This window comes from Erinaceus europaeus, chromosome 1 (genome assembly GCF_950295315.1).
Source record: "Erinaceus europaeus chromosome 1, mEriEur2.1, whole genome shotgun sequence".
In the NCBI taxonomy this organism is placed as follows: Eukaryota; Metazoa; Chordata; class Mammalia; order Eulipotyphla; family Erinaceidae; genus Erinaceus; species Erinaceus europaeus.
In genome coordinates this window covers 156,963,213-156,989,384 of record NC_080162.1, presented here as the reverse complement: position 1 = coordinate 156,989,384, position 26,172 = coordinate 156,963,213, and the positions used below count along the sequence as shown (strand labels likewise).

The following is a 26,172-nucleotide window of genomic DNA, read 5'->3' as shown; positions in this document are numbered from 1 at the left end:
CCCCCTGCAGGTGGGGAGCCGGGGGCTTGAACCGGGATCCTTACGCCGGTCCTTGCGCTTCATGCCACGTGCACTTAACCCTCTGTGCTACAGCCCAACTCCCCTAAGTCGTCTTTTTTTTTTTTTTTGCCTGATCTTGGATGGAACTTGAAGGAACCTTGTTAAGTGAGATAAGCCAGGGCTGGATGAATACAGGGACAGAAAAGGAAAACAGAAAGTAAAACGAGCTGGGTGTAGTGTATCGTTATTATTTTATTTATTTTCCTTGTTGTTGCCCTTGTTTTTTTATTATTGTTGTTGTTATTGATGTCATTGTTGTTGGATAGGACAGAGAGAAATGGAGAGAGGAGGGGAAGACAGAGGGGGAGAGAGACTCCTGCAGACCTGCTTCACCGCCTGTGAAGTGATGCCCCTGCAGGTGCTCAAACTAGGATCCTTACTCAGGTCCTTGCACTTTGTGCCACATGCACTTAACCCGCTGCGCTACCGCCCGACTCCCTTATTATTTTTTTAATGCTTAGAAGAATTTCTTAAACTGGTCCTTGGGCTTTGTGCCACGTATGCTTAAACTGCTGCGTTGCCGCCTGACTCCCGCTTAGAAGAATTCCTGTGTTTATATGTACCATAACTTAGCCAGCCTCTTATTCATGGAAATAGGTGCATATATGAGAACACATGTATATAGGTGAATTGTTTGTTTTCTATTAAAAGAAAAGGAAAGAAAAGCTTGGTGGGTCAGGCCCATAGCCTAGCCCAGTGGGAGGTGGGCAACATGCCAGGGGTCTCAGCGTGGAAGGTGTTTGGCACTAAGCCTGGAATGTTCAGCCTTTTCTTATCTTGCAAGAGCTTTGTGCAATGCTTTGGACTCCAACAGAGCCTGATAAGAGCAGGGAGGGAGGGGAGCACTGAGGTACCAGACATCTGGAACCCGTTTCTGTGGAGGAGTTGGGGAGGGGAGAAGAAATGACCCTGAAGCAGGTCATCTCTTGCCTAGGTCCAAAAACCCATAAAGAGATCCTTAATTCTCCCTAGGGGCACTTCTTCCCACACTAGGAGGTTCTCCTTGTGGGAACACACAGTATCTGCAAAGCAGGGCTAGAGAAGAAAAAAGGTCAAGGCTCTAATGGCCTTTCTTTGAGTCCCTGCAGTGTCTAGGGCTAGGCGCCCCCCCCCCCCCCAGTTCCTGTGGGGGTCAGGGACTTCCAGGATGAGTGGAGAAGGCACAGGCAGAATTGCAAGGCTTTCTCTGGGTAGTGCAGCCCTGCTCCCTCCTCTGCTGGGGCTATGCTGTGAGCTATTCAGGACTGAAGATGATCCTTTTAATTAATCCTGGACTATTCTGGAGTGAACCCCACAAGGTCCTGGTGTGTCTTGTAGTTGTTCCATAGTCCCAGTGGCACAGATCCACCTTGCTCACATGCAAAGGGGGAGGGGGGAGGAAGTGGGGCAGCAGGCTGGGAATTGTGCATCATGGAGGAAGGAGGGCAGAACAGCTGTAAGCAGTAACAGTAAGGACGCTATAGCTGAGACAAACATTTTTCAGCGTGATGCATGGGAACACTCAACACAAACCACATTGTTTAGCTTTCCCTCCTGCCCAGGGGAACACAGCAGCCCCCTGGAAGTACCGGCAAGTGATGACAGTTTAGAAAATATGACAATGTTGAGAGCTTAAAGCTGTGCCACACAGTAACATCTTCCAGGAGAAAATAATGACTCCAGTGACTGTATATCGAGCTGGAAGTCTGTTGATTCCCAACACAGAGCTCATAGGCTGGGAGTCAGGCGAACAGTTTAAAGGGGGCGGGGATGCCTGGATGGACTCTCTTGGGGAAAGGACACATGTGGACAGTGCTGAGGAATGCCTCCCAGCATGGGAACCCATTTCTATGCGTCTGCTTCCATTCAATGTTTGTTGCAGGCTGACATCCATCACCATACATGGAGTGGCTATGGGCCTGGTATTTACATGCTCTGCTTCCCTGTTTTGCTTGTGGATCGGAAAGTCACTTGGAGTCTGTAAACACTGCAAGGGAGTCTGACTTCACAGAAGCCAGAGCAGGCTCTGGGGTAGGGCCTTTGTGTTCCATTAGACTCAAGCTCCTGAGATTGCTCCACCTACAGGCACTCCTCAGTGGGCTTGTGGTCAGTGCCCGGAGGGCTTTCTGGACAGAGAAAGTCAGGCTGCTGTTGGAAGCTTTTCTTTTCTTTCTTTTTAAGTTTTATTATATTTATTTATTTATTGGATAGAGACAGTCAGAAATTGATAGGGAAGAGGGAGATCAAGAGGGAAAGAGACAGAGAGACACCTGCAGCCCTGCGTCACCACTTGTGAAGCTCCTACCTGCAGGTGGGGACCAGTGGCTTGAACTTGGGTCCTTCTGCACTGTAATGTGTGCACTTAACCAGTTACACCACTGCCTCCCCCCCCCCATTGGAAGCATTTTTATGTCAGTATTTCTGTAAATGAAATAGCTTTGAGAAAAAAATACCCTGAATTCCCAAAAGTTACTTAATTTGTAATGATTTTTAAAATTTTGGTGAAATCTCATTTTCTCCCTCCCTCTCTTCTCCCTTCTTCTTTTAAAATTTTATTAATTATTTAATATTTATTGATTTATGTCGGGCTGAGCTTCACTGACGGGAGACAGACGACCAGGGACTCATGGCTGAGCTGTACGCAGTATCTCTTTATTCATGTAGGACGCAGCGCAATCTATATCAAGCTAGACTAAACTAACAACTAACTAAAACGAACAATGTTGTCTTTATATATACTTCCCAAGTAGGGTGTGAACAGGATGTGACGCAGAGAGGGTGGAGAGAAAAGTGACTGTTGAAAATCAGGGTGTGACAAGGAGAGGATCAGGGTGTGACAAGGAGAAGGGGTGGAGCAGGTGAGAATTCTACCACTAAACCACCAATGCCCTGGAGGGAAGGTGGTGCTTTATGTAAATGTAAAAGTGATTTATGTAAATAGATGGCAGTGGTTATGTAAATAGAATACAGTGGTTATGTAAATAGAATAGTGTTAAGCAGGGAGGATTAAACCAAATGAAACAGAAGAGGTTTTTAAAAGCATACCAACAGATTTACAAAATTATGAGATAACAGGGATATAATTCCATACTGTTCCCACCACCTGTTCTGTGTCCCCATTCCCTCCAATGAAAACTGCAATAGTTCTCCCAAGGCCATAGACATATTTCTATAACTAACTACCTATATGTATATATTTGCCCATTGTTTTCTAAGGTGCTGCCTTTTATCGCTTTCTTTCTTTAAAAAAAATTTTTTTTGGTATTTATTTATTTATTCCCTTTTGTTGCCCTTGTTTCATTGTTGTAGTTATTATTGTTGTTGTTACTGATGTCATTGTTGTTGGATAGGACAGAGAGAAATGGAGAGAGGAGGGGAAGACAGAGAAGGGGAAAGAAAGATAGACACCTGCAGACCACTTCACCGCCTGTGAAGCGACTCCCCTGCGGGTGGGGAGCCGGCGGCTCAAACCGGAATTCTTCAGCTGGTCCTTGCGCTTTGTGCCACCTGCGCTTAACCCGCAGCGCTACTGCCCGACTCCCCTTTTCTTCCTTTCTAAGTCACATCTACACCTATTGCTACTTCAAAATGTCCTTCCTTTTTTCTTTTTCTCTCTCTGGGTCTTGATGGAATTGGAGCTCTGAGCCCTCTGGTTATCTTCCTTTAACATTTCTTACCCTCTGGAAGTATGGGTCAAAGTTCTCTAGGGGATGAAGAAGTGGGAGTTCTGGCTTCTGTAACTGCTTCTATGCTGGGCATGGGCACTGGCGACTTTCTACCTTTCTTCCTTCTTTTCTTTCTTTCATTTTATTGATCCAAGCTCATTTTTTTTTTCCTGACAGAAAGACAAGGGGCCAGTGGTGGTGCATCTGGTAGAGTTCACACATTATCAGAAAGACAGAGATAGACAGGAAGACACCACAGCACTGAAGCTTCCTCCAATGCATGAGGACCAGGCTTGAACTTGTGTTGCTCACACGGCAAAACAGACACACTATCCAAGTGAGCTGTGACCCTCAGTGTAATTTGACTATTTGTAATGTGTATATACATATTTTCTTTTTCTCAGCTGAGGCAGTATAAAGAATTTTTAAAAAACAATTTACATTAAAGCAATGCTGCATTATAGTTACATAAGTTTCTGTTGTGTATCATTATAAATTGTCTCTATATATTACATTACATTCACCACAAAAAATCTAATTTTTTTTCCCTTAGAGAAAGTCCCAACATGCATACAATTTTGCCTCTGGGTTGGCAAAATTGCTCATCTGGATAGTGCACCTGCTTTATCATGAGCATGACCCAGGTTTGAACTTGACCCCCACCACACTGAGGAACTTTGATACTGTGGTGTCATCCCCCCTCCCCTTTGTCCCTTTTTTTTAAAAAAAATGTTTTTATGTATTTAATTTATTTACTAAAGACAAACAACCAGAAAATCCCTTTGGCACATACAATGCTTGGCATCAAACTCAGAACCTCAAGCTTGAGAGTTGAATACTGGAGCCACAGTGCCATCTCCCAGGGCCCCATAGAAACACTTGCTGGGACTGAGTGGTGGTGCACCTGGTTGAATGCACATGTCAGAATGCACAGGGATGTGGGTTCAAGCCCCTAGTCTCCACCTGCAGGGGGAAAGCTTTGCAAGTGGTGAAATAACGTTACAGGTGGCTTTCTATCTCCCTATCACCCCATTCCTTCTTGATTTCTGGCTGTCTCTATCCAATAAATAAATAAAGATAATAATAAAAAAACCACTTATCTATCTAAGATATTCAAAGGTCAGCCTGGAGCCATGAAACTATAGCAACAACCAAAAACAAGTAAGAAAATTTCTGACCCCATAGAACCTGGGACCTAGTGCTATGCAATGTGGCTTGTGCCATTCCTTGAAAGTGAACAAGTTCCCCACAGCCCTCTGCCTCATGCTTTTACCACCTGCTTCTGGCAGAACCAGTCACTGGGCAGGGTGTCTGCACATAGTTGAAGGCAGACCACACTCTCAGCACCAGAAGCCTCTTTTTGATCCTTGCAATGGACTTGCTGTTCTAGTAAAACATTTTCTTAGGGAAGAAAGCAGGAGGTGAAGAGGCAGAGTGCCTGAGTACTTCCTGTTGAACACTTCCTGCTGGCTACATAGAATATCTGTGTGGCCAACATGGACACCCTGAAACATGGACTTTCTTTGTGGAGACATCCTTAGCAACTCATGAGGGAGGGAGGAGGAGGAGGATGAGGAGAGGAGGGAGGGGAGAGAGAGAGAAAGAAAATACAGGTGAAACACTAATAATCTGTGACCTATTTCAGCAGAGACAAAGTTTCAAAAAGAAACAGAAAGAGGAGATGAAAGGTACAGTGGCCTATGGTGGAGGGAGGTGACAATTTGCTGGTGGACAAAGTGTGCTAACTTGGGGAGATCTAAAACTGTGTACCTCAGGCAACAATAGTCTTATAAATGAACATTTCCTCATAAAATGAAAACAGTTGTTCTGTGAGCAGAGAACAGGGCCTCCAAGGACCAGGTGTCATTCTCACACATCTGAAGCTTCCTTCCAGGCCCACTGTGGGATCTCACACAGACATCAACCTGGGCTCTTCTAGGCCTTGTGCAGTGACAGCTGGGGGGGTTTAATTGTCATATGACAAAAGTAATGACAAAGTGCAAGCTTGGTCACACAGGTGATGGACTGGAACTCTTTGATCTTTGTTTTTATTAGTGGTTTAATGACTTACAAGATTATAACATAGACATAATCCATACCAACCACCACCACAGTTCTACTGTTCCCCCTTCCCCCAGCTCCCCCTACTTCCTACCCCCTCTTTAGTTTTTTTAAATATTTATTTATTGATTGATTTATTTACTTATTCTCTTTTGTTGCCCTTGTTGTTTTATTGTTGTCGTTATTATTGTTGTCGTTGTTGGATAGGACAGAGAGAAACGGAGAGAGGAGGGTAAGACAGAGAGGGGGAGAGAAAGATAGACACCTGCAGACCTGCTTCACCACTTATGAAGCGACTCCCCCGCAGATGGGGAGCCAGGGCTGGAACCAGGATCCTTACATAGGTCCTTGTGCTTTGTGCCACTTGTGCTTAACCTTCTGCGTTATCGCCCAACTCCGTTTTTTTTTTAATTTTGTTTTTAGATTTTCTTTATTAATGAGAAAGACAGCTGGAGAGAGAGAGAAAGAGTCAGGCATTACTCTGGTACATGTGCTGCCAGGGATTGAACTCAGGACCTCATGCTTGAGAGTCCAACGCTTTATCCACTGTGCTACCTCCTGGACCACCCTCCTCTGTAGTTTTCATAAAGTGTTAGAGATAATTTGACTCATTTAAAAAAAAAAAACAAATCCACATGTTTTAATTTTTCTTATTGTACATATGAACAAAACTATCCTGTAGCTGTCTTTCAGAGAAATGCCCATCATTTGGTAATAGATATAAGCTATAGCAATAATAGTCCTTGAACACAAAGAAACAGAAGGATAAAACTTCTTGATTATTTCTTCCTCTGCCCTCATTAAAAAAAGGGGGGGCTGGGTGGTGGTACACTTAAGGGCTTAAGTGCACACACTGCTGTGTGCAAGGATCTGGCCTTAAGCCCCTGGTCCCCACCAGCAGGGGGGAAGCTTCACAAGTGGGGGATCAGGGCTGCAGGTGTCTCTCTGTCTCTCTCCCTCTCTATCACCCCTTCTGTCTCAATGTCTAGCTGTCTCTATCCAATAAATATATAAAGAGAATAAAAAAATTTAAAAAGAGGGCAGTGTGTGTATGTGGGGCTTGTGGAGGGTGGGGTGGCAGGTTAACATGATTATGTGCAAAAGACTTTCATGCCTGAGGCTCTAGGATTTCAGGTTTAGTCCTAGTTACCACCAAATGCCAGAGCTGAACAGTGCTCTGGTGGAAAGAAAAGAAGAGAAAGGAAGGGAAGGGAAAGAAGGGAAAGGGGGAGGGCAGATTGGAGAAGAGAGGGAGAAGGAGAGGAAGAGGGAAAGGGGGAGAGGAAAGGAGAGAGAGGAGGGGGAGGGGGAGAGGGAGGGGAAGAGATGAAGGAAAACAAATAAGACCAGGGGATGAACTCAAGGTTTCTTGTGTACACGATACCATTGACTGAGCTGTCTCATGGTTTCAATTTATTTATCTATTTATTTACTTACTTTTGGTAAGAGAAGGTGAAAAAGTGCAGGGGAGATAGCATAATGGTTATGCAAACAGACTCTCCTGCCTGAGGCTTTAAGGTCCCAGGTTCAATACCCTGTACCACCATATACCAGAGTTGAGCAGTGTTCTAGAGAGAGAGAGAGAGAGAGAGAGAGAGAGAGAGGACTTAAAACTTTGGGACTAGAAATTTAAGGGCTGCATCCCATTCAGAATGTGTTTAATAATCAAGTTTGGGTGGATATAGGAAATTAGCTTCTTAATGCAGCTTCTGAGTGGATCTCTGTCTCAGAGTCTTCAGTTACTGGACTGAACTCAAGGAATAGCACCAAGCCCAGGTCAGCAGATGAAGAAGAAGAAAACAAAGTGGTCAGTGTAAGGCATCCTCCTGGCAGGAATTGACGGTCAGTCACTGTGTTGCCCATTGATGTATGAGCTATCCCATAATTGCTGCAGAAGGATCTTCCAAAATCATCAGTGGAGATGAGCAGAAGAGTTTGTACAAGCCCCTAATTAAATTATTGGGCTCTTCAGAAGTCTTTGTGCAGATTTTCAAAGCCAAAACTCTGGGGATGGGACTCAGGTTTAGGACTCTGATTCAAGCCCCAGTCTCTACCTGTAGGGGGAAGCAGTGCTGCAGGCATTTCTCTCCCTCCCTACCTCCCCCTTCCCTCTTGATGTCTATTTCTATCCAAAAATAAATAACAAAAGAAAAAAGAAAACACCTGAATTCTGAAACCAATCTCACACTGTCTCTCATGTGTCTAGACCTGTGCCATGCTAGGAACCTCTGGCCCTTCCTGGGGACCCTGCCTGAGTGCATGGTTCTGTGAAAAGCAGGACCCAAGTAATATGCATATCCTACTTGAAGAGGGGGTGGTGGTAGCTGTGTGACTAATCTGGAAAAAGAACTTGCTCAACCCAAGCTGCACTTTGTGTCCCAAACATATTCCAAGCATTTCCTTAAGATGTAAAATACAGTTATTATTATTATAATTATTTTAATGCCGGAAAATACTTTTTTTTTCCTTTCAAACCCAAAATGATTCCCACTGCAGGCCCCTGTCATCCTCTAAGAGTGAGTCATATCCAGAATTGTAGCTTCCTGAGCGAAGGCACTGTTTTCCTCATGGAAGAAAGCAGATGCTGGAGGATGCCTGTCATTCCTCAGAACCGCACTGTCCTGGCAGAGGCACTGGGGCTGATGTGCTGTTATCTCAACTACAAGTGTCTTGGCTGCTGGTCTGTGTGGACCACATATCAGTATGGCCCTTGCCAGGCATTCTGGTATGGAGTCCGTGACTTCAGGGTTTTATCTTTACAGATGTAAATAAGGAGCATGGGAATGATTCCAGCTTCTGAAATCACAGTACAGTTTCCTGTTAGTCTGAACTAACTGCCAGACACCTCGACACTGTGATGGTTGGGTGAGGTGACAAAGGACGGAAGCAGGCAGCTTCAAAGGAATTGCTTGGTGATGGGATGCTTTACGAGCTGTGATTTATTTTTTTTAATTTAATTTAATTTAAATTTTTTTTTTTTTATTGTTGGCCACAGGCAAACAGCTTCCTTCCATTCTTTTGGACTGGCCAGATTTTCCTCACACTTTTCAAATCCACCCTTAGCTATGCTCTGTTTGGAGACAGCCCAGAGCTAGGCTGGGCCCAAAGTCCAAGAGAAAGTTTGGCCTCTCTCTCTTTCAATGTTTTATTCATTGGATAGAAACAGAGAGAAATCAAGATGGGACACCTACTGACCTGCTTCACCACTTCTGAAGCTTCCTCCCCATTTCAGGTGGGATCTAGGAGCTTGAGTTCAGGTCCTTGTGCGCGGTCACAGTTATACTCAGTTGAATGAGCCACTTCCCAGCCCATTCTCTCTCTTTTTCTCTTTGCAGAATCAGTATGCTATTCACCCTGCCTCGCATTCTTTCTTTTTCTTTAGCTAAAAAAAAGAAAAATTGCCAGAGCACTACTTAACTCTGCTTATGGGAGTGTCAGGGATTGAATCTGGGACTTCTGGTGCTGCAGGCATGAAGATATTTTACATAGCCATTGTGCTGTTTCCTCAGCCATATATACTTAATTAAAAAAAAATATTTATTTATTCCCTTTTGTTGCCCTTGTTGTTTTATTGTTGTAGTTACTATTGTTGTTATTGATGTCGTCATTGTTGGATAGGACAGAGAGAAATGGAGAGAGGAGAGGAAGACAGAGGGGGAGAGAAAGATAGACACCTGCAGACCTGTTTCACAGCCTGTGAAGTGACTCCCCTGCAGGTGGGGAGCCAGGGGCTCGAACCGGGATCCTTATGCTGGTCCTTGCACTTTGCGCCAAGTGTGCTTAACCCGCTGCACTACCACCCAACTCCCCATTTGTTTTGTTTTTAACCAGAACACAGTTCAGCTCTGGTTTATAGTGGAGCCAGGGATTGAACCTGGGGCCTCTGGCTCATCAGGTATCAGTCTTTTACATAACCATTGTGTTATGTCTCCTGCAGTATGCATTTTCTTTTCTTCAGGGATTAGAACTGACCTCTCAGATGAATAAGGTATCTGTTGTGCATTGTTTTGCTACGCTTGGTCGCTGTTGCTAACCCTGTCAGATTCCATCATATATGGGGTATGCTCTCCATTTTTTACATTTCCAGAACATCCAAGTCTGTTGAGTTGTCTGGCCAGCATACCCAGTAGATTTGATTATTGAAGATCTTACCAGAATGTGTGCTGAGCAAACCAAACTTCTCTTATCTTCCTACAGAAATATCTTACAAGTAAGGAGGCATAACAAGAAATAAGAGATATACATATCCTCAGGGTTTATTCAAATATGTGAACCTCAGAAGAAAATCCTTGAACATGTTAAACCTTTTTTCTCTGGCTAGAGAAGCCACTATTGCAATCCATGAGGAGCCGGGTGGTGGCACACCCAGCAGAGCGTACATTCAATGATATACATAGAGCAGGATTCAAGCCCCCTGGTTCCTCCCCACCTGAGGGGGGAGGGGAGAAGCTTCATGAGTGGTGAAGCAGTGATGTGGATGTCTCTTCACTATCTCCCTTTTCCCTCTCAAACTTTGATTCTACGAACAAATGAAGGAAAAAGGAAAGAAAGAATGAACGAAAGAAGGAAGCAGCTGACAGAAGCGGTGGGTTTGTTGTACAGACATTAGGAGGCAGAGATAACAATGGTAACATAATGAACAAATGCAATAAACAAAGAAAAACAAAAATACCCCCTACACACAAAAAAAAAGTAAAGAAAAAGAAAAAAGGCAAAGAAAGTAAAATGAATGAATCAGTTCTTTTAAAATTTTTATTGTATTTTATTTATAAAACGGAAAAACTGACAGAACCATAGGTTAGGAGGAGTACAACTCCACACAATTCCCACCACCAGGACTCCATATCCCATCCCCTCCCATGATAGCTTTCCTATCCTTTCTTTTTTCTTTTTTTTTAAGTTTACTTGATCTCTTTTTCTTTTTAAAAATATTTATATAGTCATTCCCTTTTTGTTGTCCTTGTTGTTTTATTGTTGTAGTTATTGTTGTTGATGCTGTCATTGTTGGATAGGAGAGAGAGAAATGGAGAGAGGAGGGGAAGACAGAGAGGGGAGAGAAAGATAGACACCTGCAGACCTGCTTTACCACTTGTGAAATGGCTCCCCTGCAGGTGGGGAGCCGGGGGCTCGAACCTGGATCCTTATGCTGGTCCTTGTGCTTTGCTCCACGTGTACTTAACCCGCTGCACTACTGCCCAACTCTGAGCTTTCCTGTTCTTTATTCCTTTGGGAGTATGGACCCAAGGTCATTGTGGGAATGCAGAAGGTGGAAGGTCTGGCTTCTATAGTTGCTTCCCCACTGAACATGGGTGTTGACAGGTCGATCCATACTCCCAGCCTGTCTCTCTCTTTCCCTAGTGGGGTGGGGTTCTGGGGAATCAGAGCTCCAGGACACATTGGTGGGGTTGTCTGTCCAGGGAAGTGGGGCTGGCATCGTGGTAGCATCTGGAACCTGATGGCTGAAAAGAGAGTTAACATATAAAGCCAAACAAATTGTTGACTAGAATCAATCAATTCTTTAGGCAAGTAGTTTAGCTTTCTTTAATTGACATTCCTTTCAATATCTACATACATGCTTGAATTAAAAAAAATTGTTATTGTAAAAAATTGAGAGTATGAAGGAGTCCGGTGGTAGTGCAGCGAGTTAAGCGCACATGGCGCCAAGCACAAAGACTGCTAAGGATCCTGGTTCAAGCCCCCGGCTCCCCACCTGCAGGGGAGTCGCTTCACAGGCGGTGAAGCAGGTCTGCAGGTGTCTATCTTTCTCTCCCCCTCTCTGTTTTCCCCTCCTCTCTCCATTTCTCTCTGTCTTATCTGACAACAACGACAGTAATAACTACAATAACAATAAAAAACCATAAGGGCAACAAAAGGGAAAATAAATAAATAAATAAATATAAAAAAATAAAAAAAATTGAGAGTATGGAGTTGTACCTCCATATGTGTCTCAGATTTCCGCAGCCACCAAAGTTCTAGTGTCATCATGCTATTAAAGCACTTCTCTGTCAATACTTCACACTCTCCTGCACCTTTCTCTCTGGTAACCATCTCAGTTTTCATCAAGTCTAAGAGACTTTTCTCTCTCTCTTTCTTTCTTTCTTTTTTTCTTTCTTTCTTCCTTCCTTCCTTCCTTCCTTTCTCTCTCTCTCTTTCTTTTTTTGCCATTGTGTTTGCTTTAGTTACTTATCTGGACCTCTATGGGGTAATTGCTCTTACTTCCTTAACTTGTTTCACTTACATAATCATCATGTTGTTTCACCCATGCTGTTGCAAAGGAATAGTACCATTTTAATGGCAGAGCAGTATCCCATTGAATAGTGTTCTTTCCCCAGTTATATCTGTTCATTCCATGTTTTGATCATTGTGAGTCATGTTGCTATGAACACAGGGATTTAGATATCCTTTATTTAAAACCCCCTTTTTAATTTTGTACTGGGGCCTTGCACATGTTCTATTTTACTGCCTTTGGGATGAATGTATATATATATATATATATATATATATATATATATATATATATATATGAGAGAGAAAGAGACTTCAGCACCAGAACTTCCATCAGTATTGTGGGTTTGAACCTATACTGCACTATAGGCACATTCCCTATCTGGTGACCTAGCTCTCAGACCCAGATAGCTTTTAAGTTCTTGCTTCCATATCTCTCAGATAAATGCCTAGCAGCGGTACTACAGGGTCATGTGGCCTTCCTTCCTTCCTTCTTTCCTTTCCTCTTCTCCTTCTCCCCCCATCTTCTTCCTCCTTTTACTTCTTTCTCTCAATGCTCAGTTCTGGCTTCTGGTATTGCTGTGGACTGAGCCCTGGACCTAAGAGCCTCTGGATGAAAACTTTAATTTTATTTTTTAAATTATTCCCTTTTGTTGCCCTTGTTGTTTTTTATTGCTGTAGTTATTATTGTTGTTGTTTGTTGGTCATTACGCCAGGTCCTCTGCATTGCTTGATGCTGTGGTCTATTTACATAATCTTCTTCTTCTAGTGTTTGCCCTTCTTCCGTAGCCAGTCAACGGTGTCAGGTTGAGCATGATGTAAAGTTTCGAGACCTCCTTTGAATCTGGAGAGGTGGCAGTCGTTGACTATGTGGGTCATAGTCTGTCTGTAGCCGCAGGGGCAGTTCGGATCGTCTCTGGCTCCCCAGCAATGGAACATAGCCATGGCCTGTTCGATAGCGATTGAGGAGGGCCCAGTCATAACGTGCTAGGTCAAAGCCGGGTTGGCGCTTGCAGGGGTCTGTGATGAGGTGTTTGTTCTTTACCTCAGCTGACTGCCAACTCTGTTTCCAAGAGACTGGAACAGAGAAGTTCAGTGTAGGCGTAGGGGACCAGATTGGGTGACGAGACATCAAGCATTGGACAGGGTGGGAGAAGATATCAGCGTATATTGGCAGGTCCGGTGGAGCGTAGACGTGGGAAATGAACTTAGATGATGCCGCATCCCGACGAATATCTGGCGGGGCGATGTTGCTAAGAACTGGCAGCCATGGAACCGGGGTGGAACGGATGGTTCCAGAAATTATTATTAGAAGAAGAATTTACATAATCAATGTTTTGCCTGAGACCCGCCCTGCCTGCAGGGTATTGGTTTAATCCCCACTGGTTAGAGCCTTCGCAACAGCTGCTATGGAAGCTTGCTACCTTCCTGCTCTTTTTCCCTCTCCATACCCTCTCCTAGCCATTTCCTTTTCCGACCTGCCACTTCCGTTTCAAAAGATATACATGCGTTTTCTGTGATCAATAAAGAAATTGCATTGCGTTCCCACTCGGCCACAAGTTCCTGGTTCCTCTCCTGCATCACTGAGTAACGGCAGCCAAGGTTGGCTCAGGTTGAGTTCTCTCCCCCAACGCAACCCGACAGTTGTTATTGATGTCGTCGTTGTTAGATAGAATAGAGAGAAATGGAGAGAGGAGGGTAAGACAGAGAGGGGGAGAGAAAGATGCCTGCAGACCTGCTTCACCAACTGTGAAGCGACTTCCCTGCAGGTGGGGAGTTGGGGGCTCGAACCCGGGACGGAAGCTTTTTGTATAACCATTATGCTAGCTCCCCAGCCCAGCCTGGTATTTACCCCCTACCTCCACCCCCTCTTCCTTTTTGAATCCCTATAGTTTTCCAATAGGGATTGCACCAATTTTCACACCCAACAACAGCGTACCACATATTTCCCAGCACTCATCTCCAATCTTTTCTTATACAGCATCTCACTGGTATGATGTGCTGTCACTTGGGATTTTAAAGCGCATTTCTAGAACAATAAGTGACGTTGAGCATGTTTTCATGTTGGGCAGGTAGCTTGGACCCTGGGAATTGCTTGTACTCACCTTTTCTCTTATGGAAACCTTAGCTTTTCTTTTCAAACACACACACACACACACATATATATATATATGTTTTATTTGAATGAGAGAAATACAGAGAGAAAGAAAGAGAGGAAGGAAGGAATGAACAAAGGAAGGAAGGAAGGAAGGAAAGTAGGAAGGAAAGAAGAGAGAAAGAAAGAACAAGAAAAAAAGTACCTCTCAGTTCTGGTTTATGGTGGTACAGGGGATTGAACTTAGTACTTTAGAGCATCTTCAGGCAAGGAAAGTCTTTTTGCATAACCATTATGCTATCTCCTCTATACCACATAAGCTTTTCTATGTGTCCTCCAGTTCTGTACAGTTTAGAGTTTTCTTGCCTAAAAATATGAGGTGAGATTATTCTTTCCCTACCTCAGCTTCAGGCTGTAATTATTAGTCATGTGAAGAAATAAAAAAAATTGCTTTCCTCACCTTTTCCCTTTTTCTAAATAACAGATGTAAAGGCTTTACTTACCATTCACCCTCCACTTGCCATCCACCATCCTTCTGCCCCAATATATATATATATTTTTCCTCCTCCAGGGTTATTGCTGGGCTCAGTGCCTGCACCATGAATCCACCGCTCCTGGAGGCCATTTCCCCCCCCCCCTTTTGTTGCTCTTGTTGTAGCTTCGTTGTGGTTATTATTATTGCCCTTGTTGACGCAATTCGTTGTTGGATAGGACAGAGAGAAATGGAGAGAGGAGGGGAAGACAGAGAAGGGGAGAGAAAGACAGACACCTGCAGACCTGCTTCACTGCCTGTGAAGCGACTCCCCTGCAGGTGGGGAGCCAGGGGCTCGAACTGGGATCCTTACGCCGGTCCCTGTGCTTTGCGCCACATGCGCTTAACCCACTGCGCCACCGCCCGACCCTCCTGCCCCAATATTGATGTGGGTCTTCTTTGGGTTCAAGCAATTGTTATTTATTTACCTATTTTAAAGAAAATTATTAACGACAGCTTGATCACATACCTTAAACTATGAGTTTAAAAGTATTCACAAGTGAGAAGCAGCAACTTGGGTCAAAATATCTAAAATTTAGATCCTTTTCCACTTGTCCACATCTTATCCCCAGGTGTAAATTATTATTTATTATAATAAAGATTTATTTACTAATGATAGAGAGAGGAGGAGGAAAGAGTGAGAGGAGAGAGATGCGGGAAGGGGGCTGGGGTTGTGGTTAAACATACAAAGTATGAATTGCAAGGACCCGTGCAAGGATACCAGTCTGTGGCCCCAGCTCCCCAAATGCAGTGGGAATGCTTCACAAGTTGTGAAGCATATCTGCAGGTGTCTGTCTTTCTCTCTTCCTCTCCTTTTTCAATTTCTCTCTGTACTATCCAGTAAAATAGAAAAATGGTTTACAGGAGCAGTGGATTTGTATTGCAGGCACTGAACCCCAGTGATAACCCTGGAGGCAAAAGAAGAGAGAGAGAGAGAGAGAGAGAGAGAGAGAGAGAGAGAGAGATAGATCCAGACCATCATTATGGCACACGTGATGATAACGGTCAAAGTTGGGACTCCGTGCTTGTAAATACAGTGGTTTAGCACCACTGCACCACCTCGCACTCCACAGGGTCAAGACATCTTGATTTAAATAGGGTAGTCTACTAGCCTTCTGTGTCTCTTAGGCTTCATTTGAAAATGATAAGGAGGAGTGTTATGGCATGATCTGGTAAAAGGTACTCACAGATCAAGAACCTTGTGAACATTAAAAATGGGAGTTGGCTTCTGCTTTCCCTGTGAACTTTTGTTGAGGTCTCATTGTGTTAACAATGGCAAAGTGGTTATCACTGACATATTGGTGATGAAAAATGCCTAGCACTGTGTTTTGAATGTTGGCTACTTAATAAATATTCAACCAGTTGACTTACAAGGCAGTTGTACTATAAAGCTTGATGAATGAATGACTCCATATACAAAATAATAAATGTGGGTAGAGTTTTAACTTCAAGATAAAATGGCTCCATGAACACTGCTATGCTTTTAACTTTAATCATATCATATAATATTGTCTCTATCTTTGGAGACTTAGTCCAGAAAAGGACTGAAAGTAGCTTGTAATATAGTAGAATAGTGTGATTTCAAATGGGCGTGAGGTAAAAAGAACTTTTAATTTTAAAGATTTATTTATTGGAACTGGGTGGTGGTGCACCTGGTTGAGTGCACATGTTACAATGTACAAGGACCCAGTTTCAGACCTTGGTCCCCACCTGCAGGAGAAAAGCTTTGAGAGTGGTGAAGCAGTGCTGTAAGTGTCTCTCTGTCTCTCTCCCTCTCTCCGCTCAATTGCTGACTGTCTCTATCCAACAAATAAATAAAGATAATTAAAAAACTTCTAAAAAGATTTATTTATTTATGAGAGAGATAGGGGAAGGGAGAGAAATAGAGCATCACCACTCTGACACATGAGATACTGGGGATCAGATTCAGGACTTCATACTTGATAGGTCAATTCTTTATCTACTTTGCCACTTCCAAGATTCTAAAATTGTACTTCCGAGGCAGTGTTTTCTCAGAACAAATATGCTGTATTCCTGAAATGTGGTGTCATCTAGATACTCAGAAACTTTGTGGCACATACCAGGGGCTGGAAAGGGGGTGTTGCTTCTCTTATGAAACAGAGTGAAAGGTGGCTGGGGACATGGTGACCAAAAGTGAGAGAGAGATGGCATTTTGATGGTGGGTGAGGTATACTGGTGCATATTGGGGGGGATGTGAAAGTCTCCCCGAGACAACTGGAGTTAATGGTTTACAGAACAGTTGTTAACGCATGGGTACAATTTCTCATCTCCCTGTGACAAGTGTCTGCTAAACACTCTCACCCTTAACCTAGGTTCTTGTCCATTGTCGTGCATCACAACCAGTTCAAGTTTCACCCTGAGTTTTCCCTTTCTGTCCTTGTTTTATAAGTTTCATCTATGAGTAATATCATCCAGTATCCATCCTTCTCTTTTTGGCTCATCTCACATGCTATGATTCCTTCAAGCTCCATCCAAGATGAGGTGGACACTGATATGACAATTTTTATGTGTCACTGGGGATCTCATTTATCCCTAAGACATCTGTAGGAGTATTAGCCAGTGGGCATGTTATTGATGGTGGTAGATGTTTTACAGCCTGAGATTATAGCTATTGAATATCTCAGGAATGTCTCTAATGACTTATTTCCCTGTGTTGTTTACCCTTTAGCATTAGAGACATCACCAGTAGTAGATGGGCCCTTGGTTTGAACCCCCCACTCCCGAAATCCTGCTGATTCCTAGAGTGGAGTATCTATAGGAGAAACAACATCTCTGCTGCATGGCCACACTGGAACTCAGGGGTGGGAGTGACTTTTCAGAGCTCATCTCTCTACCTGCCTTGAGTGTGTGAGTAAACTGGAAACTTTGAGAAAGTTCAGATGTTATTTGCCAGATTCAGGGACACACCATTTTTAAGATTCCTGACTTCACTTTGCAGGGGTGGTGTTGGTGCTGTGATGAGACACACACATACAGACAGACACACACACACAGACACACACACACAGACACACACACACACACGGGTGTGCAATTGAGATAATGTGTACTGCAGGATAGCATAGTACGTCATAGCACATTCTAGTATACAGTGGCGTGGTGTGGTGCTATACAGTGTAACATGGAACAGTGCAATTGAAATAGCATAGTATAGTCTAGCATAGCACAGTACAGCAAGAGTTGTACGGTATATTAAAGCTTCCTATGGTAAGCGTAATGTAGAACATAGTATACTATATAATAATAGTATTCCAGCACTACAGTGCTGTAATTTCTACTGTGCTAGCCTAACACAGGCATAGGATGCTTCAGGATAATGCCACTGTACATTATCCTGTTATTACAGGGCAATCTTCTTCTTCTAGTGTTTGCCATTACAGGGCAATAACACAGCACAGCACAGTAGTGTACAGCATAGCATGGTGCTGTCTGGTGCACAGTGAAATACAGTATAGTAAAGTACAGCATAGTACAGTATGATACATGTAATCTAGCATACTGTAGTGCAACATGGTACAGTGTAGTCTATAGTCCGATAGCCTCATAGTGTAGTACATGCAGTCTAGTATACACCACACTGTACATATCATGTCCTAGTGTACAGTGTAGTAGCATGAAGCACAGGGCGGTACAGTATAATAGGTGCAATATAGCATAGTGTAGTGCAATGCAGAAGAAGCAGTTGCTAGTTGTGTAGTCTAGTAGTGTAGCAAATGTAGCACAGCATAGTCAGGTGGACAGTGTAGTATAGTGTTGTAACTAAAAATCAAAGGGGGCTTTGGCTGCAGTGTGACATGTAAAGAATTCGGCTGAGGGGCAGCTTGAAGTAGGCTTAAAGGAATCAAGGTTTTATTAGGGCAGTACAGAAATATGGGGTATTAGTTTAGGTACTGCAAAACAAGCAATTATCATCAGGGGTTAAGAATATGCTAGGTCCATAACATCTATGAATAGTTATCAAAAGTTGAGTCCCATGAGTTAAACAATTATCAGCCAAGGGTATAGGTTGCTCATGGCTGTAGAGGAGTCTTAAAGAGTTTACCAGCTAGCTGAGTCATATGTGTTCAGTTCCCAGGAGAAGTAGCCATGGAGGGCACCTTGAACGGCCTCAGCCGAGATGCGTCTGACCAGGAGAAGCAGCAGCAGCCAAAGAGAGCAGACTTCTGGCTGGCTGTGCTTTTATGTCTGTTCAGTCCACCCACAATGCTTTGTGCATTTGCACAGACTGGATCCACCCACAGTCCATTTGCATTTGCGAAGATCACTGTATACTCTATCACCAAGGCTGATGTCAGCTGAGAGCTGTGCCAGACTTCCTATGGTAGCTGGTATACTGCATCACTACAGTATAGTATAGCACCATGCTCCAGTGCAATGCTATTATATATATAGTGCAACACTGCAGTGTAGTCTAAAGTACTACATATAGTATAGTAGTGAAGTACTTATAGTACAGTATTTATAGCACAGATAGTCTTCTGTCCAGTGTAGTAGAGCAAAGCAGAGCAAGGTACAGTATAATCGGTGCAATGTAGCATAGTGTGGTGTGACACAATGCAGTGCAGTCTATAGTAAAGTAATATCATATGTACAATATAGTGCAGGACTAGACTTATACTACAGTGTGCCACAATGCAGCATACTATTAGCACAGCACAACACAGTATGGTCCGCACAGGCTAGTAGAGTACAACACAGAAAGCTACAGCACAGTGCCATGTACTACAACACATTAAAGTGTAGTGTGGCACAGCACAGTGCTATCATAGAGCATGCCATGCTGCATACAATTGCACGGTATGATGCAGTGCAGTATAGCAGAATGCAGTGCAGTGCACGCAGCAGAGAGAGTGTATACAGTAGATGCAGTGCACAGAGCACAGTGCAGTGAGTGCAGGGCATATGCACAACTTCTCACAATAGAATGGCACTCAGCAGCAAACATAGCAAGTACATGGAGTATCGTGCAACATAGAGCAAGCAGCACAGGACAGTAAATAGTACAGTTTAACAGAGCACAGCTGGTCCAGCATAGCAGAGTGGATAGCATAGCCTGGGGGGCTGTGGTGTAGCAAACCTGTGCAGCTCAGTGTAGCACAGCACAAGCATCATATGGCACAGAGCCATAAAGTACAACACAGCAAGCAATGTATAGCATATCACCATGCTGCAGATGTGGCAGCAGATGTGACATGACACAGTGCAGTAGTAGGGTAGGGATACTGTAGGCAGCACTTCACAGTAAACCCCGTACAGTACACACAGTAGTTTGCTATGAAGTAAGGACAGGAAGGAGGAGACAGTGACTGGGGCACAGTACCAGGCAGACAGGAAGAAGGAGAGAGTGAGTATGGAGAAGTACAGGGGAGACAGGAAGGAGCGGACAGTGATTATAACAGGATAGGACAGACTGGAAGATGGGAACAGTGCCTGAGGTATATAGAGCACAGTAAGTTCAGCAGGCAAGTTCAGCAGGTAAGTTCAGAGCTTCACAGCAGAACACAGAGCAGAACCTTCAGCATACGTAGTGAGTATAGCACAGGGCAGTGAGCAGTGTGGCCTGGTCTGCACAGCACGGCACGGCACGGCACGGCACGGCACGGCACGGCACGGCACGGCACGGCACGGCACAGCACTGCACACCACAGACAGTACAACACTGTGCTCTCTCTCCCAGCTATGTGGGATGACCTAGTTTGGAAAGACCGTCTTCTGTCTGTCCAGGCTCATCCTGATGAACTCAGAGAGCATCTCCAGCCATCTGAAGAGCACAAGGCATTGCTGTCTGCGTGAGTCCCTGGGCATGTGCGAGAGGATTTCCTGCCATCCTGTTAATGTGAGGGGCAGACTTGTGGGAACCACCTCCATTATGAGTACTTTGTGCTGACATCCTGGAGTTGTAGAATTCACTCTCCATTGCACTTAGCTATCTGACCAACTGAACAACCCCTGCCACTTCATTGATGACTGAGAGCAAGACCGAGGCGTGGGTTCTGCTGCTAGGCCCCAGCTGGGGAGGCTTCCCCAGGCTGCTGGGAGAGGCAGGGGGCCCCCTTGGTGTACAGTACTGCACAGATCTGCTGGCTCAGCAACTCTTCATCAATCTGGTGAGACCAAAGCCAGCTCTCCAAACAAACATTTCCTGCACGAACAATGTGTTTGTTATATTTCCCTCCTCTGTTTATGATGGCTGTGTCAGCCGCGCTGGTTTACATAAACAGTGCCAATCTTGGGGATGCTCCACTCTCAACAAAAGTCGCTGAATCCAAGCAGCATTCCTCCACTTTAATTCATATTGTCTAAACACAGCAGATGTTGATAGAGGGAGCCAACAAGAAAATACAACAAAGGAGGCCGTTTTTAGGGGAGGGGCAGGGGGACATTTGATTAAAATGCATTCCAGATTGACCAAAACATTATGATATTAATGGGATGGATCATTCGAATGTCACTTTTGGCTCAGAAAGCACGAGAAAGCAAGCTTGACTCAAGCTTTTGTAGCTTCCAGACTGTAAATGCACGGGATGGCTGTATCTGTAATCCAGCCAGGGTTTACTTTCTTGCTTTTTATTTTTTTTCCCACAGGCTAGGCTGCTGCTGTGCTATAGTCTCAATAATGGACCTGCTGGAAAATATATAACTTTGCCCGAGGACACGTTTTGCTCATCCTCTGAGCCAAGCTGGTCCCCAGGGTAGCGTTGGGATATAGTCTTGCCCCTGTGGGCCAAGTGACTAACTGAACCTTTCATCTGATTCTGGAATCTGGTGTGATTGCAAATGAAAATATAGCATTAGACAAAGAGGTAACCAGTTCTTTACACTTTACATTGACTTCCAGGAGGTAATTTTCAAAGTGACTGGGCAAAGTCTCACCATTGAGTCATTTAAAAGCAGACCTTTCCTTTCATAGTATTCTCTAATTCCATCCCAGGTGGTTCACTTCCTAACAAAGTTCCAAAACCTAGATATAGATCAGGTTCCAGGAGATAGAGCATATGTTCACAGGTATCCATAAACTAGGGCAAATATATACCTGAAAGCAGCAGTACACTAGAGTTTGCAGTGAGTACCCCCACACTTCATCTCCACAATTCCAACCTTTGGGCCCATGATTCTTCAACAATTTGTTTGGCTTTGTATGTTAACTCTTTTCAGCCCCCAGGATCCAGATGCCATCAGGATGCCGGCCAGGCTTCCCTGGACTGAAGACCACACCAATGCGTCCTGGAGCTCCGCTTCCCCAAAGACTCACCCTACTAGGGAAAGAGAGAGGCAGACTGAGAGTATGGATCAACCAGTCAATGCCCATGTTCAGTGGGGAAGCAATTACAGAAGCCAGACCTCCCACCTTCTGCAACCCACAATGACCCTGGGTCCATGCTCCCAGAGGGATAGAGAATGGGAAAGCTATTAGGGAGGGGATGGGATATGGAGCTTGGGTGGCAGGAATTGTATGGAATTGTACCCCCCCATCCTATGATTTTGTTAATGTCTCCTTTCTTTTTTTTTTTTTTTAATTTCTTATTTAAGAAAGGATTAGTGAACAAAGGCATAAGGTAGGAGGGGTACAACTCCACACAATTCCCACCACCCAATCCCCATAACCCACCCTCTCCCATGATAGCCTTCCCATTCTCTAGCCCTCTGGGAGCATGGACCCAGGGTCGTTGAGGGTTGCAGAAGGTAGAGGGTCTGGCTTCTGTAATTGCTTCCCCGCTGAACATGGGCGTTGACTGGTCGGTCCATACTCCCAGTCTGCCTCTCTCTTTCCCTAGTAAGGTGTGTCTCTGGGGAATCTGAGCTCCAGGACACATTGGTGGGGTCTTCAATCCAGGGAAGCCTAGTCAGCATCCTGGTGGCATCTGGAACCTGGTGATTGAAAAGAGAGTTAACATATAAAGCCAAACAATTTGTTGAGCAATCATGGATCCCAAGTTTGGAATAGTGGAGAGGAAGTGTTAGGGAGGTACTCACTGCAAACTCTAGTGTAATCCTGCTTTCAGGTATATATTTTGCAGTAGTTTATGGATACGTGTGAACATAAGCTCTCTCTCACAGAAACTGTTGTATGTCTAGGTTATGGGACTTTGTTAGAAAGTGAACTACCTGAGATGAAATTAGAGTGTACTATTAAAGGAAAGGTCTCACCCGAGTAATGAAGCTGAAGGGTTGTCATTCCACACGTGAAGTCTCTGGATACAGTCTGAGGTGAAGCATGTTGAGATGGCAATCGTTGCTTTGGTTAGGTTGTGATCGGCGGATGCAATATTATTTGGTTTGGATTGGGAGATGCATACGGGAAAGTGGGCCCTATCCAAGGGTGCCAGGACTGAGGGAAGTAGGGGCTCTATAGTGAAGATGTGAGGTTCCTGCTGTCTTAGGGTTCAAAAAGACAATCAATAGTTAATATTATCATCACATTATTTGTTAATAGGGTTAACTTTGAAAAGTCCCTTTGTTATGGTTTGCTGTACAGTACCCAGTATCTTGTATATAGCTGTGCTATTGGAAGCTTCTAATCTACTTGGTCTAGACTTTTGAGAGAGTCCGCATATCAAATATGTAGCCTATCTATTTAAAAGATTCAAGTTTGTCTTTTAAGAACCTTTGAGAATGTCTCCTTTCTTAAATAAATAAATTAATTTAAAAAAATAGTAACAACAACAACAACAACAACAAAAGCAGACTGAAGGGCTGGGGATCTAGCACAGTGGTTATGCAAAAGATTTCCATGCCTGAGGCTCAGAGGTTCCAAGTTCAGCCCCCAGCACCACTATAAACTAGAGCTGAGTAGTGCTCTGGTTTAAAGAAAAAAAAAAAATCTCAGATACTTGTCACAGATGTGAAATTATACCGATGTGTCAACAACTGTATTGCTAACCACCATCCCTTAATAAAATAAAATAAATCAGACTAGAATGAGTGGAAAGGTTCAAATCTTCCATTGTAAGAGATGACATGTAGGTTTTTTTTTTTTTTTTTTCTTCTGAGCATTGCTCAGCATTAGTTTATGGTGGTGTTTGGGATTGAACCTGGAACCTCAGAGTTTCCAGAGAGGTTTTTTTTTTGTTGTTGTTGTTGCATAATCATTATCTTTCCTGCCCTTACATGTATACTTTAAGGGTTCACAGGGTGCTGGTGATTATTGTCGGCCACAGAAGGATGGAAAATGGAATAGTGCATCTTTGCCTTGAAATGAACACAGGGATGCAAAGTTATGGGTATCTTGGGTCCCAGGGAGAGTCTTGTAACTCTGATGGGTGCTAGGTCCCTCTCCTCTCCTCAGTCAACCAGGAATATCAAAGGAGACCACCTGGGACTGCAACAAGACAGGACTAGAACCAGTTTGGGAACCCACCAAATTACCAGTGAGTGTAAACACACGTGGCTCATGAACAGAGAGGAGCCTAAGGAGAGAGTCCTGGGGCTAAAGCCCATAATAGCTTGGCAGTTTACTGGTTGAGGCGCCACCTCCAGTCTGTTTTACTAACAAAAAGACTGCTGAAGGGAGGAGAGGACTCCCCTAAAACTCACCAAATGCAACTGTGAGTCTTCATTGCAACTGTCCCTAGGAGGCTGGAGCAGCAGCTGGGAGGCCCTGTGCTGACACTGGGGGGCAGAGAACTGGCCAGGAAATTCAGGAGAAGATCTCTACCCTGGTGGGCTACAAGTGGGGCTGCTGTATAGTGGGAACCTTTCCACATTGTTCTCCTGATGAATTGGGGAGACGTGATGAATAACTGCCACAGAACCCACAGGGTACAAACGGGACTTGTTTGGAAATTTACAGGGTCAAGTACTTCCAGCTTGGCTCTGTCTGCTGGAAGACCAGCTGAATTGAGTTCAGGGCTTTGGATCCTTGGGGCGTGGAAGTCTCTGTATGCAACTACTGTGCTATCTCTCCCCCACCCTGCTTTATCTCTTGGTCAGGAGTGAGTGATTAAGCTAAAAAAACCTACTTATAGGTAAAAAGCCCTCAGGCTACCATAGCCTACAAGGAAGAAAAAGAACAAAAGAGGGGGTCAGACAGTAGCGCAGTGGGTTAAGCACACGTGGCGCAGACAAAGCGAAAGGACCGGCATAAGGATCCTGCTTCGAGCTCCTGGCTCCCCACCTGCAGGGGAGTAGCTTCACAGGTGGTGAAGCAGGTCTGCAGGTGTCTATCTTTCTCTCCCTCTCTCTGTCTTCCCCTCCTCTCTCCATTTCTCTCTGTCCTATCCAACAACAACAACATCAACAACAACAACAATAATAACTACAACAACAAAACAACAAGGGCAACAAAAGGGAAAATAAATAATTTTAAAAAATTTAAAAAAAGAACAGAAGAGGCTTTAACAGCCACTATGCTTCAACTAAGGGACTGAGATAATATTGAAGCAACTGTTAATTTCCACAACTGTGAACTCTTTAAGTGTTGTTTTCGATGGGTTATGTTGTTTTGAATGGGCTGGCTTCACAGGCGGGTAACAGACCACCAGGGACTCATGGTTGAGCTGTAGGTAGTATCTCTTTATTCATGCAGGACGCAGCACAATCTAAGCCGAGCTGAGCTAAACTAAAGGTAAAGTACAGTACTACTCACAATGCTGTCTTTATATATACTTGCCAAGTAAGGTGGAAACAGGATGTGACATATAGAGGGTGGAGAGAAAAGTGACTGGTGAAAATCAGAGTGTGACAAAGAAGGGATCAGGGTGTGACAAGGAGGGGGTGGAGCAGGCGAGAATCCTATCACTGAACCACAAATGCCCTGGAGGGGGGTGGAACTTGTTAACAGTGGTTATGTAAATAGAATAGTGTTAAGCAGGGGGGATTTAAACCAAATGAAACAGAAGGGGTCTCATGCATACCAACAATTCTCCTTTTCTTTTTAACTAATGGCCATTGCGGGGTGAACAGAAATGTATATTGTACAGGCATTTTTCAAAAGAACTGGCATATGACATGGAAAACAAAATAGGCGAGCAGCAATAACCAGTGTGATGCCAAGTGGAGCTTTTCTTGCCTCAAAGGGCAAGGCCTAGCAGGCGAAAGGGCATTTCTTGCCTCTGGGAGTGCTTCATGCCTCTGGGGGCATCTCTTGCCTCAAAGGGCGATTCCTGCCTCTGTGGGCATCTCTTGCCTCTTGGGGCGCTTCATGCCTCTGTGGGCATAACCTAATAAGGAGGGGGAGTTTTCTGCCTCTGGGACAGAGCCTGCAGGCGAGGGGACATGGTCTATAAAGTCTAAAGGCAATTGGCTGAAGTTAGTCTTTGAGAAACACAGCAGTGTGTACCAGTAAGTCCGATGGAGGTGTCAGTCCAAAGTAGCTGACCACAGAAGAAAATGCCGGAGGATGAAACGCTGCACGTCTGTCTCGATGGGAAATGTCGGCCACCAGAATTCTCCTTTTCTGTAGAGAGTGAGCTTTCTAGTCTGTGAATCTTTTTTTTCAGGTTGTGCCAGGTCACTTCATTGGTTTCCAGGTGTGTTGCAGTCATTCCATCTTGTGGGCGATGTCAGAGAACAGGATCTAAATGGATTTCCAGGAA

General features: G+C 44.2%; 2 long non-coding RNA genes across 2 annotated transcripts in view; both read left to right on the top strand.

The window, feature by feature from the left end:
- The window catches only part of LOC132540493 (uncharacterized), a 1,042,170-nt gene that overhangs the window by 338,363 nt on the left and 677,635 nt on the right, over window positions 1-26,172 (top strand). The gene's annotated exons all lie outside the window — the stretch shown is intronic.
- Window positions 1-26,172, top strand: part of LOC132540492 (uncharacterized) — a 313,599-nt gene that overhangs the window by 30,440 nt on the left and 256,987 nt on the right. The gene's annotated exons all lie outside the window — the stretch shown is intronic.